This window comes from Rhododendron vialii, chromosome 8a (assembly GCF_030253575.1).
Source record: "Rhododendron vialii isolate Sample 1 chromosome 8a, ASM3025357v1".
NCBI lineage: Eukaryota > Viridiplantae > Streptophyta > Magnoliopsida > Ericales > Ericaceae > Rhododendron > Rhododendron vialii.
Genome location: NC_080564.1, coordinates 29,450,053 through 29,466,423, shown reverse-complemented (window position 1 = coordinate 29,466,423; position 16,371 = coordinate 29,450,053). Strand labels below are relative to the sequence as shown.

Sequence of the window (16,371 nt, the reverse complement as noted above, 5' to 3'; positions counted from 1 at the left end):
AAGAAGAGTAGATGAAGTAGAGGAACGAGATGAGAGAGAAGAGAGACGTGGGTGAGAGAAAAAAAAGATGAGAGAGAAAGGGGCATAGTTGTAGTGGAGGGCAATTAAGTCATGCAAACTTGAGTTTTGACAGGAACAAAAGGAGTTTTGGCAAAAACAAAAGGGGTTTTGGCATTATTAGCTCCCTATTTATTTCTCAAGGTTGTTGTGGACATATTTTACTGTCTGATATGTTGGACCAGTATGTAACTTGCTTTTTCGAAAATGAAATGGAGGATCAAGTAAGAAGCAAGAACTAGTGTCCTTTCTCACAGATGGGAAAAATTGTGGAAATAGTTCTAAGGTAGTTTGGATTTCAATGGTTCAAAGATGTCAATGGCTTGCATGGCACAGGAAATAAAAACATCACTCGTGACTGGAAGGACCAACCAAGTGTTGAAAAATCATCACCACCTCTCTTAAATCTTTCAGAGTCTTTCAGATCTCTCTGAAAACTTCGAAGACACATTCAGAACCATCTAGTCTACACTAGAATGCTCTAGATACTTCTAGAACCTGCTAGAGTCTTTTCGAATCGTTCGAAATGTTTTGGTGTATATTACAACAAGAACATATTAGAACCTTTCAAGTTCTACGGGAATCTTCCGAAATATGATAAAACCTAAGGGGTTTCTATAGAAGCTTCATGAAGTATTAAGTCTAGAATTGTGTTTAGAAGTGTTCCAATGGTTTTCTATAAATAGGGGAGGGGTCTCCTTAGGTGTGTATGTGAGAAATCAAGAGGCTCCAAGTGAGAGAGTTATTGTGAGGTGTCCAAAAAGTCTTTCAAGATTGTGTTGTTATATTTTGTTTGGAACTTGGGGAAAGGAATGGGAAAGAAGAAAAAAGTTCAAAAGTTTTCCCTTTCCTAGTTTGGTTTGGGAGAAAAGAGGAGAGACAATGGCAAAACAAGGTTCTACGAATAGTAATACTATGTTTGGTTTGAATTTTGAAGAAGGTTTTTAGGGTAATGAGAGGAGAAGGAGGTAGAAAAATGAGAGTAATAATTAGACAAAAAATTTATTAGGAACAGTGCGTGGAGGAAGGGATGCAACAAACAAGCCAAAAACAAAAAACAAAAAACAAAAACAAAAACCAACAACCAGTTTGAATTACAAGAAAATCAAATGCAACACGTATAGCAATTACATTTTTAAGGTTCAATGTGAAATATCAATTTCTGCATTATAGGAAAATGCAACACATCATTCCATATTCGAGGTTCCAAAATCAAGGGCATTCCATTAAACATTAAATTAAGTAGGGCAACCAGTATCTAATGCAACCATTACAGTGCATTGCCTGACGTTCATCTTTCCTTGCTCACAAGAAAAACAAAAATATACAGTATTAAAGAAGAGGTTAACGATGAACGACATCATGGAGAAAAGATTGGACTCGCAGCTATGGCATGCTTGCGCCGGAGGGATGGTCCAGATGCCGCCGTTAAACTTCAAGGTCTTCTACTTCCCACAAGGCCATGCCGAACATGCCCTCACCGCCGTCGATTTCCCCGAACGGCTCCCGGCCCCGACCCTCTGTGGGGTCGCCGCCGTGAGGTTCATGGCCGACTCCGACACCGATGAAGTCTACGCCAAGATCAAGTCTATCCCGATCAACGGCCAGGATCACGACGCCGATGACGACGGGAGTAACAACAACCTGTCACGCCCTCGATTTTCAACATAAATAAAGATAGCTTTTCATAAATAAAACCCCTCACATTATCTTACATAATACCCCAAAAGAGTTCACCAAGTCCTAATCATTAAATTACAGATCCAACTCCAAGAGTTTGAATATATTACATCATAAAATAAAAAAATAAAAATAAAATTTAGGTTCCATTACATTCCCAAAATGCGTTTTATCAAAATGTCCATAGGTCTCTTTTACCACCTCTTTCGAGAATATCACTTGAATGCATGCACTTCGCTCTACGTTACTGCTCCGGGTTCATACCTGAAAAATGATAGGTTGAGCTACACTAGCCCAGCAGAGAAATCTACACAACCATTATATGCAAATGGGATGACGGGTAGAATGAATAACGGAGACAAGGTAAGGTATCTCAAAGTAGAAACAAAACATGATTAGTGATTGTCCCAATATCGACGACATAAATGAAGTACCGTGACTATCCATCAAGACTATAGGCTAACCACAACACCCTATTCCGAATACTCTATCCGCTCTTCGACTTCACTTTAGTCATAACGTCACACGTTTAAAGAAAAGAACCTGTTGATACATGACTCTATGGTGTTGTTTCGACAATCAATCATTTCTCTCATACATTCATCAAACAAACCCTTACGTTTACTCACATACATCACTCTTGCAATCCCACATCACACGTCATAAGCCAGTGCTCTTTCCAGGCTGTTTATGGAGCCCCGCTACTCTTTACAAATACCTTCCTCACTAAAGGAACTAAATCACATCACGTAGTATAAGTCACCGCACCACAATTCCTCCAACACACCTCACAACTCAACCATTCATCTCAATCACATATAATGAATTCACAACAAAGACTTACTCACAAAGATGTGGTACGGACAACTTCATCTCAATCAAATCGCGATCATCACGTTATTAGTTTCTCATCACCATACGAGCACTCACATATCAAAAGATATTCTCTCACAACGATTCATAGATTTTCACCTTGCAACTCGTAAAATCGTATAAGTTACGCAAGAGGTTTACCACATATCAAACACAAAGAAATGTCTCGCGTGTCCACGCCTAGCGTTGTTTAACTCAAAAGAGTGTTCTACGTGTTCGTTTTTCACATCGTATGTCAACACATATAACCTTCGCCCACCTATATTCCTTATATCCTCTAAACCCTCGTTTCGGTGTCAAGCGACTCATACGGAACCCAATGACCACTACCAAGCGTTAAACATACCACTAGCCTCGTCAACTCATTCAACTAGTACTCAGGAGAACCTAAGAACACCCGTGCCTCACCCAAACGATTCTAAGGAAAAGGATTTTTGCAACATATACGAACATATCCATCTTATTTTGGCTACCAAATCTTATTCGTTAAGAATTAGGAGACGAGACCACCACCATTGGAAAGTAAATTTCCGGTATATGAATTTCGATATAAAATTTGCCCAAAACGGAGTTTGGATGAAAAAGTTATGCCCGTTCGAAGTTTTGCCAAAATGCTGAATTTTTCATTTCCGACCGGTAGGACACATTTTCCTACCGGTAGGAGACCACAATTTCACGAAAATGACTCTACTGGACAGCGTTTCTACCGGTAGGGCCAAAACTCCTACCGGTAGGACTTGGGTTTTCAGTGCACGATTTTCAGATTTCACCAGAACAATTCCAACAAAAAAACCAATGATCTAGGGTGCGATTCAAACATCAAATCAACACATAAACATATAATAGTTGTGAGAAATCCCTACCTCGAAGTCGAAGAACGAAATCCAAGCCCAACCAAGCAAGCCCTAGCTCCGAAAACTCCGAATCATCCGAATACTCTTCTCCGAGCTCAAACCCACGAATTTCCAAGCTCTATAACACTTGAATGCGAGAACTTTGCGGCGGATTGAGGTGGGTTCGAGGTATTTTAGGGTGTTAGAGTGTGAGAATTTAAGAGAGAGAGAGAGAACGAGAAGAGCTGAGAGAGAGAGATCGGGAGGAGAGAGAGAGAGGGTTGGGGATTTTGATCACCTACACCCTCACACACACACACATATATACTAGGACACACACACCAACCACACCTGCACTCCCTCCACTTTTAATCCTATCACATTGACCCCAAATCAAATAAATTCAACAAATTTCACATTTACTCGACAGTCTAACATTAATAAACCTTTAAACGATTTTTTTGAAAATACGGGTCTCTACATCCTACCCTCCTTAAAGAAATTTCGTCCCGAAATTTGCATAGAATAGATGAAAGCACACCATCAATGGATTTCTTGTCCTAAGGGCCGTGTTCACCACACAACGCTTCGTATCCGCCACTTCCGTGTCCAAAATGCAAGAAAAGTAGAAAACTCTATAATGCCACAACTAACTAGCTTAGCTTTTTACTAAACAATTGCCAAGTTCCGATGTTCATACACGTCAAATCACGAAGTTGTCGTATTCATACAAATCATAGTCATGTTACCATCTAATTCCAGTCTCACAAACCATATCCATTCTCATTACTTCCGACTAACCAATTCTGGTTCCATGGACCGCGTCCAAACACAAAAGAGAATTTCATAACGTTGTAATTCAACAACCTTGTCAAGCAATACAAAATCAAAAAGTTCTAAGATTAACTCATCCATCCCAAGATTTACTAGATTCTTCGCGCACGTTTACAGGGAAATCAACTTTCATACATTTCTCTTTTCACCTCATTTCTTTACTCCCCGACTTACTCAAATTATTAAGACTCACACAAGTAGAACTCTAATAGTTCTTAATACTAATTCAAGACAAATTCCCTCAAAAGACAAATGCCGAGTAGTTGTTAAAGTGTCCAACACGATGAAGTCTAAACTAAACAATGATCATGAATTTCCAACTTATATTTTCCAAAGCCATGGTGAAGTGTTAGTTTTGATGAAAATTTTGCCCCCTCCTTGAAAACTCTTGTTCAAGTAGTTGCCAAACCATTGAAACATGCCCATGTGTGACAAAATTCTATAGAATTTGAAAGGAAATGTTCATTTCGGAACGACATTATCAACAATTAATTACGAACAGCTCACTTGGTCATTTGAAAATAATGACAATTTTGTCAACATGGAAATGGACTATGATGTAGCCGACTCCGAGTCTATACCGTTATCATTTTTTGAAACCGTTATCATTTTTGAAAATGAACTATGCAAAGATTCAACTTTCACCAAGCATTATCCCTTTCAGAAAATTTTTGAGTTCAAAATGTGTACATCCGTAAGTGTAACAACTTTCTAAACCAAGACCCACCACTCCACACATTTCACTATATTTACGCGGCGCTCCAAGTAAAGAATTCAATTCATGTTCGGCATATGTCTACAACATCCTTGTAGTCTTACTTATTCAATATCTCACGAAGGATTAATTAGACTATTGAAAATCTGAATAAGACCATAATCTATAAAGTGAAAGGCATGCAAAGAAATCATCAAATCATAAGGTATAACAAAATAAGGAGTTAAGATTAGAGATTTCAATCATCACATAATGTTACATCTAACTACGAGATTTGGGTCACCCCATTCAAACACTTCCTATCGATCATCTATTTAACACGTAGCAAGTACCTATACGCACATCATCATCTATCCAGTATCGTGTTCCAAAAGCAAATTCCACACGCTAAGATTTCATTACAAGTCAAGCATGTAGATTAAAACTAAACAGCAACCAATTTCATACACAATTACCATAATAGACTAACCAGTTGCAAACCCACCGTACGAATTAATGGTTTACACATCATCGAACACATCTACGCATCAACGGGCTCACACAGTACCCAATACAACCACGGGCTCACATAGTGCCCAATACAATGGGTTCACACAGTACCCAATATAGTACGGGCTCACATAGTACCCAACACACTACGGGCTCACATAGTGCCCTATATGACAACAGGCTCACATAGTGCCCAAAATACCACAGGCTCACACAGTGCCCAGTATAGTACGGGCTCACATAGTACCCAGCACACTACGGGCTCACACAGTGCCCTATATGACAACAGGCTCACATAGTGCCCAAAATACCAGAGGCTCACACAGTGCCCAATACCATCACGGGTTCACACAGTACCCAATACAACCACGGGCTCACTTAGTGCCCAAACTTCATAACTCGTGGCTCTAAGAAGCCCAATAGTAATTTAGTTCATTTCAATCCCACAAGACCTTGCACGATTTCTATTCATTTTATCAATTTTGAGTATTTTCATCCCATTAGTCTAGTTGTCACAACACTTAGATTTTATCAGACAAGTTCATAGAGACAACTCTGCAATGCTATCCAACACTAGAATAGACCATACACTTCATAATAACAATCATTTGGCAATTAAGCACTTTGTATACGCATAAGTAATCTCAACATAACATATAAATTCACGTTACCTTGCAACGCGGTATGAGACGCATGACCCGACCCCGTGGGTCTTTGTACGCTCCCTCTGCTTGTCGATTGTGGACAATCTACCGCTAAGTGCCCCGGATGACGACATCGATAGCAAACCCGAGGTGGTCTCTGACCATGATATTCCTTCTCCTGAGGACAGTCTACTGCACGATGGCCCGACTGGCGGCACCGATAACACACAATTGTTGATCCCGACGGAACTCCTGACGTTCTGGAAAGATTAGGTGGTTCTGAACTATGTTGGCTCGAGGTGGACCAAAATTGATCTCTTTGTCTCTTCCTGCCTTGGCTCCCAGATGTTTCTATAGATATGTTCTTGCTAATGGTTTGTTTCCTCGACTCCCGCACTTTCGCCTCCTCTGGTATTTCCTCCGTATACTCAATACTTCTAGCACACTCGATAATGTCAGAAAACCTTTCAATTCGTTGACCTACCACAAACTTCTTGATAGACAGACATAACCCTTTCTCAAAACGCCTACATTTCCTACCATCGGTTGCAACTAACTCTGGCGCAAAACGGGACAAGGTTTGGAACCTAGTGGCATATTCTGAAACGGTCATGTCACCTTGATCTAACCTCTCGAATTGGTTTCTAAGCTGTTCGCAATACGACTCTGGAAAATATTGGTTTCAAAAAGTGTCTCAAATTCAGCCCAAGTCAAACTTTCCTCAACCGGCTCAATTTCCTGATTTGCAACTCCAGCCGCCCTCCTAGCGTCTCTCCTTACTCCTAAAACAGATTCCCACCACTTGTTCGCCTCACCGGTAAGTTGACAAGCTACTATACTCACCCATAGGTCGTCCTCCGTAATCTTAAGGGCATTGAAGATCTTACGAATTTGTGAAAGCCAATGGTCGGCCACAAGGGGGTCGCTACTCTCCCCATCAAACTGAGGTGGATTTCTACGGCTAAACTCTCTCATGGCTACTATGGCCCGACTGTCCGCGTTATCCCTAGGAGGTGGTTGCAAAAGATTAGCTGCCGCAAGTGCCGCTACAATATCCCTAGCAAGCTGATTCTGTCCTGCCCCCATTCTCGGATTCCCAATCCTACCCCGCCTATTCTCAGGTCTTGGAGGCATCTCACTACAAAGAAACAATGAAAAGATCATCAACAAAGGAATACACTGCGAATCTCCAACTCCACCAATCCCATCTAACAACTCTACGCCATTATACGGTAACATAAATGCAATGCCACATAGTTGGATACATATCAATCACTCAATAGCACATAAGTCATGTCACAATGCAATAATATTTTTTTTTGAACCCATGAGACTCAAAGTCTCCCCACGGTCTCGAGGTATTCTAAACTTATGCTTTGATACCAAGTTGTCACGCCCTCGATTTTCAACATAAATAAAGATAGCTTTTCATAAATAAAACCCCTCACATTATCTTACATAATACCCCAAAAGAGTTCACCAAGTCCTAATCATTAAATTACAGATCCAACTCCAAGAGTTTGAATATATTACATCATAAAATAAAAAAATAAAAATAAAATTTAGGTTCCATTACATTCCCAAAATGCGTTTTATCAAAATGTCCATAGGTCTCTTTTACCACCTCTTTCGAGAATATCACTTGAATGCATGCACTTCGCTCTACGTTACTGCTCCGGGTTCATACCTGAAAAATGATAGGTTGAGCTACACTAGCCCAGCAGAGAAATCTACACAACCATTATATGCAAATGGGATGACGGGTAGAATGAATAACGGAGACAAGGTAAGGTATCTCAAAGTAGAAACAAAACATGATTAGTGATTGTCCCAATATCGACGACATAAATGAAGTACCGTGACTATCCATCAAGACTATAGGCTAACCACAACACCCTATTCCGAATACTCTATCCGCTCTTCGACTTCACTTTAGTCATAACGTCACACGTTTAAAGAAAAGAACCTGTTGATACATGACTCTATGGTGTTGTTTCGACAATCAATCATTTCTCTCATACATTCATCAAACAAACCCTTACGTTTACTCACATACATCACTCTTGCAATCCCACATCACACGTCATAAGCCAGTGCTCTTTCCAGGCTGTTTATGGAGCCCCGCTACTCTTTACAAATACCTTCCTCACTAAAGGAACTAAATCACATCACGTAGTATAAGTCACCGCACCACAATTCCTCCAACACACCTCACAACTCAACCATTCATCTCAATCACATATAATGAATTCACAACAAAGACTTACTCACAAAGATGTGGTACGGACAACTTCATCTCAATCAAATCGCGATCATCACGTTATTAGTTTCTCATCACCATACGAGCACTCACATATCAAAAGATATTCTCTCACAACGATTCATAGATTTTCACCTTGCAACTCGTAAAATCGTATAAGTTACGCAAGAGGTTTACCACATATCAAACACAAAGAAATGTCTCGCGTGTCCACGCCTAGCGTTGTTTAACTCAAAAGAGTGTTCTACGTGTTCGTTTTTCACATCGTATGTCAACACATATAACCTTCGCCCACCTATATTCCTTATATCCTCTAAACCCTCGTTTCGGTGTCAAGCGACTCATACGGAACCCAATGACCACTACCAAGCGTTAAACATACCACTAGCCTCGTCAACTCATTCAACTAGTACTCAGGAGAACCTAAGAACACCCGTGCCTCACCCAAACGATTCTAAGGAAAAGGATTTTTGCAACATATACGAACATATCCATCTTATTTTGGCTACCAAATCTTATTCGTTAAGAATTAGGAGACGAGACCACCACCATTGGAAAGTAAATTTCCGGTATATGAATTTCGATATAAAATTTGCCCAAAACGGAGTTTGGATGAAAAAGTTATGCCCGTTCGAAGTTTTGCCAAAATGCTGAATTTTTCATTTCCTACCGGTAGGACACATTTTCCTACCGGTAGGAGACCACAATTTCACGAAAATGACTCTACTGGACAGCGTTTCTACCGGTAGGGCCAAAACTCCTACCGGTAGGACTTGGGTTTTCAGTGCACGATTTTCAGATTTCACCAGAACAATTCCAACAAAAAAACCAATGATCTAGGGTGCGATTCAAACACCAAATCAACACATAAACATATAATAGTTGTGAGAAATCCCTACCTCGAAGTCGAAGAACGAAATCCAAGCCCAACCAAGCAAGCCCTAGCTCCGAAAACTCCGAATCATCCGAATACTCTTCTCCGAGCTCAAACCCACGAATTTCCAAGCTCTATAACACTTGAATGCGAGAACTTTGCGGCGGATTGAGGTGGGTTCGAGGTATTTTAGGGTGTTAGAGTGTGAGAATTTAAGAGAGAGAGAGAGAACGAGAAGAGCTGAGAGAGAGAGATCGGGAGGAGAGAGAGAGAGGGTTGGGGATTTTGATCACCTACACCCTCACACACACACACATATATACTAGGACACACACACCAACCACACCTGCACTCCCTCCACTTTTAATCCTATCACATTGACCCCAAATCAAATAAATTCAACAAATTTCACATTTACTCGACAGTCTAACATTAATAAACCTTTAAACGATTTTTTTGAAAATACGGGTCTCTACACAACCTGTCCGAGTCATCGCCCGAGAAGCCCGCTTCCTTCGCGAAGACGCTGACTTAGTCTGATGCTAATAACGGGGCAGGTTCTTCGTCCCGAGGTACTACGCGAAGACGATTTTTCCTAAGTTAGATTACGCGACGAACCCGCAGGTCCAAACCGTGATCATGAAGGATGTGCACGGGGAGGTCTGGAAGTTTAGGCAAATTTATAGGGGCATGCCACGGCCGCATTTGCTAACAACGGGGTGGAGCACATTCGTGAACCAGAAGAAGCTGGTCCTGGGGGACTCGATCGTGTTCCTGCGGGCTGAGAACGGGGACCTCTGCGTAGGAGTTCGGAGAGCCAAGAAAGAGGCCGAGTCGCCGCCCTCTGGTGTTTTTCGAGGGAAGGTGAGAATTCTCATAAGCTAGTAAGGAATGGGAGTTGGGGGGAATTTGAGGGTGAGGGGGAAAGGGGTTGTGGAGGCGGCGGGGATGGCGGCGAGGGAGAGGCTTCTGAGGTGGTGTATTACCCGCGGGCAAGCACGCCGGAGTTTTGTGTGAGCACTGCAGCGGTTAGGGCCTCAATGAGGATTTAGTGGTGTTGTGGGATGAGGTTTAAGATGCCGTTTGAAACAGATGATTCGAGAATTAGCGACGGTGAACAAAATCGGGACTCAATTAATTATGTATAGACTTAATAGCAGAAACAAAGTTGTGGCATCGAAGTTAGAATTCTCTCTTGCATGAGATCATATAATTAGGATCATACAATTAGGCAAATGAATATTTTCTAAAATAAAAAATCAATCACATACTGAAATTAATGAGAACCATCCAGAATACCGTAACTCCGGGATGGGGGAACACGAGAGTTACTTATTCCTACTTGATCCATGAGGATATAACATTTGTGTAACTGACGATGTAAATCTTCTTGGGCTTGACTTGGTTATCATTGTAATTATTTGTTACGAAGAAGTATTATGGGGTAGCCCCAGTGGTAAGGGTGAACATGTGTCTGCAACATGGCAGGGTTCAATTCTCCCTGAAAGTAAATCATGATTTAAGTGGGGCACCATGGCGGTGGTTGTTGTGTTGGTCTTCTCGGAGGATTAGTCTTGATGCGCGTAAGCTAACCTGGACATCTCGATTATAACAACAACAAAAAAAAGTATTATTGGGTAAGTTATAGTTTTATCTTATATGTTGTTACCTTTTAGCTGAAAGGGACTCAATATTATTTCAAACTAAGTTACGGTATGGCATAAATCATTTCTTTTAGTACTACTCTAGATATGGGTTTCTAGGTGCAGATTTGTAATTTTCTTATCTCTCTTTATGTATCATTTTGCGTCAGCTGTTGTATCGATCGGAGAAAAAAATCGTTCGCGTTTCTGTTTCCAAATTGGCTTTGTTTGGTAAAATTGTCAATTTTTTGTTTTTCGTTTTTTGAAAATAAAGAAATGAGTTTTGGTTTGGTTTGGTTTATTAAAAAATAAATACAAATAGCATATTTGGTGATCATAATAGTTTTTATTTATTTATTTTTTGGGCTACCGAAAATGTTTTCAAAACAAATAAAAACACATTTTTTGTGTTTTTAGAATTTTCGTAAACTAGTGGAATTGATTTATGTATTTTCTAAACAGAAACAGTAACACAAACATGTTTATGGTGCTTGTTTCAAAAAATATCGAAAACGAAAACAAAAAACTGGAAATAAAAACTTTTCCAAACAGAGTCTAATCGTTTCTGTTTCCGACTTGTTAGTATTTTTCTTTCGGCAATCGTCTACGCAAATTAAACCGAAGAAAAAGCATAGAGAAAGAAATTATCAGATCCACCTTCAGGTCGGTGGAATATTCCAACAGATCCAAATTTCAATAGTGAACGTACCAGTGATTTTAGAAAGTGATGTCCGTTAGGATGTAAGCAATGGACACACTGAAAGGCAGAGACGTCTTAACATGTTTTCATGGATCAAAAATGTAAAAAAACAGTATAGAAAAATGTAAAAAATAAAATAAAAAAATGAAACCAGTTTAGGGCTTTTCAATTTTGTGAAAACGATACCAACCCATATCAAAATCAGTCAATTCGCGCCATACTTCTCTCTCTAAACTAGTTTGAGCTCTCCATTTTTTTTAACTCGAAGTGTCCTGGCCAATTTAGGTGCTCCTCAACAATATTCACGACGACTAATTCCATTGTCTACTAGCTAAGACCTCATTAAAGTCGAGGTGAAATCCCATATAAACTCACTCACAAGAGTTGGATAGGTTTTTTTTTCTTTTTTTTTAATAAACTCACTCACAAGAGTTGGATCGGTTTTTTTTTTTCTTTTTCTTTTTTTCTTTTAAGATTTCCAATCTGAGATCTAAGAGAGAGAAAAAAAAAAAAAAAAAACCTAATGTGCAAGCCTTGACCGATTTTGATTGTTAGGCCCTAAGGATCAAAATCAAACAGATAAACACCTAAAAAATACGACACAGTGACTTGTGTTGTTCCCCAAAGAAATGGATACATAGACGGGGTGATAAGTGCCAAAATGTACTCATTTGGGCCACCTCATGGACGGATGAGGCGGATACGTTGATATGGCACTTTTCTCGCTCAGGAAACTATACAGTTAGTTCAGGATACAAGGCGGCGGTGGATTTGGAAAATCAAGGTTTGGGGGCGGGTGAGAGAAGAGGAAATACAAGCACTGAGGAGGCGGAAGGGCAGCGGCGGAAACAATGTTGGAAGCTTTCCATTCCAAAGAAAATTCTGGTTTTTCAATGGAAATGTTCTCATGAAATCCTGCCCACTAAAGGAGAGCTTTGCAAAAAGAGGATTTCGGTGGATTCTTACTGTCCAGATTGTGGGTAGGGAGAGGAAACCATAATTCATCTTTTTTGTACGTGCACGCTCGCAAAACAAGTATGGGCTAAGTCAAATCTTACCGTGAATTTTGGAAACGCGCAGTTTAATTCTTGTTATGCTTTATGGGATGCACTAAGTATGCAGTGGCAAAATGCCCAAAATAGAAATTGGAATTTGTCTTTGGCTGTTGTTATAGTGTAGCAGCATATCTGGAAGAGCCGAAATGGGGCGGTGTTTGAGCAAAAAGTGCTTCGGCCTAATGTAATTAGTAATAGGGCTTTGGGGTGTTTGCAAGAGTACCAGGCGGCAAACCGGATAGGGCACGTGGAGAGGAAGGCGTTGACAATACTCTCTTTTTTAAAATGTAAGCATAGTTTGTACTTTTTAATTGTATATTAACAATTATTAACGCGGTTGAAGTATAAACTAAATTTAGTATTTTGGTACAAGAAAGTTAAGTTCAAACAAGTCCAATTGACAAAATCCAAAAATATATTATTGAAAAAGATATAAATATCTAGGTTTTAAAAGCTCTAAAATATCTAGGTCTAGAAGGCCTAGAATATCCTTGTGAAATATCAAGAAAGTTTTTGTGAGAATTAATCACATGTGTAATTCTAGAATTACCTCCAAGTTTATCTTCTATGAAAATATCTTTGTATTAGAGCCTTCTATAGAGTAATATAAATAGGGATGAGTTCTAGCTATTTTATACAAAGCCAAAAAAAGTTTGAGTCCAACTATGATCAAATACTCTCATCGTGTAAGATTGTCCATACGAGAGAAACAATCCGACAGGAGAGAAAGGAGAATTGAGTGTGATTGAGTGCGCGAGAGGAGACCGGAGAGATTGGTGCATTAAGTGCAAGAGGGGAGACAGGAGAGATTGGTGCAAAAGAGTAATGGATGTGCGCTCTTATTTTCCTAGATCCAGCGGAACGTGAAGCTAGCGAGGAAGGAAATCCAAGAGAAACAATCCGATCTCGACAAGGCTAAAACTATACTGGAAAGGGCTAAATCCAACTTGGAAAATGCTCAATCAAGAGTTGATAAGTGGAATTATTCAAGAGAACTCATCCAGACTGATTAAGGCAAAAATAGACTTCAATAAAACCTTGGTGGATGCCCAACTGGAGGCGTTGGCGTTGTTGAAGAGGTGGTTGTCTTGAAGGTGTTGAAGGACATGATTCAATGCTCGCTAGATATCATATGTGAGCCTAGACCAAACTCGGAGCAAATCGTGCAAAAATGCATAGAATACCACCTAGTCGACAAATATGTCGCCCCCTAGTGTGTTGTTACACTAGTTTGTGTTGGAGAATTTTTTATTCTCAGGAGTAGTGACAATTAGGAAAGAATTTTACCCGAACAAATGTCATGCTTCTCGTCAATGTCACAATTCTTTTTTGTTATTTGTAGTAACAATTAATTTTCTGTTACTAATTTGTGCTATCTATGCCGACTCACCACACCACATGCGGAGTCGTCTCGCCGGATCTCTCTCGGACACCCTATGGAGCGGAAAGACTACTATTGACAGTATACAAACTGACAGCAGAAAGTAGCTTCTTTTTGCAAATATGGCCCCGACCATAGAAATGATGTCAGAATTCACAACAAAAATAGTGCTGAATACTGAAAAGTACAAATGTAATCAATTTAGCCCTTCCACCGTAACAAAGAAAGTTTATTTGATCATGAATGCGTGCCAAGACTAGTCATTTAATTCTTGATATCTTGTTTTTGAAAGATTCCTCGGCATGATTGAGTTCAACGAATCTACTAGAAGCTTTCTTTTCCTATCTGCAGAGAGCCTCATCAAGGTAGCCAGAAAAATAAAAGCACCGGCACATGCTAACTCTTCTCTAGCTTTGTCCACTCGAACACTAACATCCGAATAGAACTTAAAGTTCAGACCTTTCAACATTGGTTTTAATCTTCGATGTTTTAGATAAAGCCCCAGCATAGGAGAACCTGTGGACGATCCAGAAATTAATAAATTAGAAGGGTCTCTTTCTTTTAGACACAGATAACATATTAATCAAGATAAGGCAGTGGTCTGACGTCCTAGGGGCCAAAAACACAACCCCAGATTCTGTGGATAATATCCATGGAACATTGACTAGAGCCCTGTCCAGCTTACTTTTGTCATCGCCTATGCCCCAACCCGATAGCCTTTCGGAGGAAGATCATCCGTTTCAGTCTCAATTAGAGACAGGTATTCATTAAACTACAAATCAGCTGTCCGCATACAAGCATACCTGAACTATACGATGACGTATCTTGCGATATAATAGCTATAATAGCATATACCGATTCGGAACGTATCCTACGATTTCTTATTGAGAAGAAATCATACCATATTTTAAGAATTGAAATACAAACGCATTCTGAATCGTTTGATCTAATTTTGACGGTAACATATTTCGATCATATATTGCATGACTCAAGCACCAGAAAGTCTCACTATGATAGACCCTACTTGGGAGACTTGAAAATTTTCATCCTAAAAGCCTATTTTTCATACATTAAACACTTATTTTCATATATCCAACTGATTTTTAGATTATAATTAAGTATAAATAGTATTTTTTACTATTATATTTGTTTTCGTATCTTACAATACACAATACATATTGTCACGGGGCTGTTTTTCGCCTAGAAATCTGCCCGTGATGGCACCAAGTTTGCCAACAACTTGGTCTCAGCCAACTAGTGTTTACACACACACCCGATATGTTTGAACGTCTAGGAACACACTCAAGAGTTATGGGAACCGTCCCAACCTTTATTAAGCACCAACTCACAAAGGATTACACTCAAGAGTACTAGACAGAACAACCCTCTGCCTTAGGCTACGAAAATGCTTGCCTAAATAGGCTTACAATCATAAAAACGTGGCCACTAAGTACATGAGATCATGGGGCCAACCCATGATCTTGCAGTTGACACCCCCAACTGCCCTAGGGCTGTGCTGGCACTGCCAGAATCTGCCAGCACACTGAACTGTGAAACTGCCCGGAGATAACTGCCGATAACTGCCCGTTTCTGCCTTGGACACCTGTCCCATGCTGCCAGCAATGCATGCAGCCCGTTTCTGCCTTGGACACCTGTCCCACGTTCCCAGCAACATGTGCAGAAATGTTGTTAACCGTCAATGACCGTTTTGCCCGAGCCAACTCAAGTCTGCCTCTGTTTTGCCCGAGCCAACTCAAGGCTGCCTGGCCAATTTCGTGATCCAACCCCAGCTCCCAATACTTAGCCGTTTTTCTCGATTGCCTTGTCTCACAAGCCTGCTTCCCGTTTAGCATCCCTGCCTCGATATCATCGGGCCATCATGTGCATCACGACTGCCACTTGCCTTAGGGACCAGTGCCGACACCAACCGACACCGTCGGGTCACCTTGTAAAGACATGCCTGCCTCATGCCTTTGTTTCCACCGGTTGGCTAGGGTGCAAGGTGCCACCGCTAGCCAAGCTTAGCAAGCCTTGGAACTCAAGGTGCTAACAAACCACCCCCACCAGAGGAAGCCGACGTCCTCGTCGGTAAGGCCCATAAGTACTCCAGCACTTGCTTCTCAGACTGCCACAAAGTCCCATCCGTTTCCCATGTAGCCTCCGAGTCTTGCCTATTTTCACACTTCGCCAAACAGGAGGTTCTCCCATTTGCCTCGCTCTGCCCTTTCGCCTTATCATCCAGAATCCCATACATCTGAACTGCGAGAGAAGCCCGTTGAGCTTGTTTTCTTCCAGCAACCACCAAGTCTGGAAAATTCTGCACTTGAATTGCC

The 16,371-nt window shown here is 40.6% G+C and overlaps 1 pseudogene; it reads left to right on the top strand.

Annotated features, from left to right (window-relative positions):
• The first annotated feature begins 727 nt into the window (after window positions 1-727).
• LOC131298746 (auxin response factor 10-like) lies at window positions 728-10,910 on the top strand (annotated as a pseudogene).
• Window positions 10,911-16,371: the final 5,461 nt, after the last annotated feature.